Below are 1484 nucleotides of genomic sequence, written 5' to 3' on the forward strand. Positions count from 1 at the left end.
GCACACAGTAAGCGGTCAATCAATATGATGGATTGATTATTGGGTGAAGAGCACTGTCTTGTTTCCCCCTTGATGCACAAGTTCTGTATTGAGTGCATTCTTGGTGCAAAACCCAGGGTGCAGAGTACTATACTAAGCATTTATAGTGAACATGCAACAAAAGTAAAAAAAACCCAAAAGACAAACAAAAAAAACAGTTTGTGACTTAAAGAAACTTGTGATCTACTGGGGGGATATAAACAGTGAAGAATAACAAAATATAAAATAGGTAAAGGAGTGAGTCCCCTCTCAGGGTCACACCTGGAGAGTTTCCAGTTCTCTAGCAGTCTCAGCTATGAGAGGAAGAGTCAAGCAGAGGCCTACCCATTCTATTCCTAGCTTGGTCAGTGGCTAGCGAGTGGAAGGCAATCTGCTACAAGTCAAAACTCACACATGCTGGGCAGCAGCGGCACAGGAGAGAGTAGAAGACAGAGACTCGAGTTTACTGCGCGGAAGGAGGCAGTGGTAAACCATTTCCGTATTTTTACCAAGAAAACTCTATGGACACACTACTAGAGCTATTGCAACTGGAGAGCAGGGCATTCGGGAAGAGATGTGTCCACGGTGTCACTATGTGTCGGAAATGACGGCATAAGACATGACAAAGGAGTGAGAGAAGAGATACAGAATAAAATAACAAAGGCAAACAATTGAATAATTCAATAAAAATAGATAAGCAAATGGTAGTTTTGAGATGCCTGATACTGTGACATGACCAGAGCAACAAAACATGACAAATGAAGCAGAAGGAAAATTTAGCTGGGAAGCAGCATGGCCCAGCAGACAGAGTGCAGGCCTGGAATTCAGACAGACCTGGGTTTTTATCCGGACTCTGCCACTTATCTGCTGTGACCTTGAGCAAGTCACTTAACTTCTCTGTGCCTCAGTTACCTCATCTAAAAAATGGAGATTAAAACTGTGAGCCTATGTGGGGCAAGGGACTGTGTCCAACCTGATCAGCTTTTATCTTCCCTTGCACTTAGAACAGTGCTTAACATGTAGTAAGAGCTTAACAAATACCATAATTATTCTTAGAAGTTAAATCGGTCCTACATGGGGCTCACAGTCTAAGTAGGAGGGAGAACAGGTATTGAATCCCCATTTTGCAGATGAGGCTATTGAGGCACAGAGAAATTAAGTGACTTACACAAGGTTGGAGAGAAGAAAAGTGGCAGAACTGGGATGCTTCTGCTTCTCCCATCAGAAACTGATTGGTTCCCTCAGTTTTTTCATTTCATTTCAGATTGGATATTAAAAATCTTATCCTAAGGCCACATAAGCAGGAGTTGAAGATGAGATTTAGGGCAATTTAACATGGGACTCAAAATAGTAAATAAGGATCAATAAATAAACCAATAGTGTTTATTGAGCTCTTCAGTGCAGAGAATTGTACTAACACCATGGGAGAGTACAATATCCTGTGAGTTTCATAAATGCAATCCTCA

The 1484-nt window shown here is 41.6% G+C and overlaps 1 non-coding gene across 1 annotated transcript; it reads left to right on the forward strand.

Moving 5' to 3' along the window:
- The first annotated feature begins 282 nt into the window (after positions 1 to 282).
- Positions 283 to 420, forward strand: LOC119933844. The gene has a single exon (XR_005452713.1). It is a non-coding gene; the product is annotated as a small nucleolar RNA SNORA7 (small nucleolar RNA).
- The last annotated feature ends 1064 nt before the right edge of the window (positions 421 to 1484 follow it).

This window comes from Tachyglossus aculeatus, chromosome 10 (genome assembly GCF_015852505.1).
Source record: "Tachyglossus aculeatus isolate mTacAcu1 chromosome 10, mTacAcu1.pri, whole genome shotgun sequence".
NCBI lineage: Eukaryota > Metazoa > Chordata > Mammalia > Monotremata > Tachyglossidae > Tachyglossus > Tachyglossus aculeatus.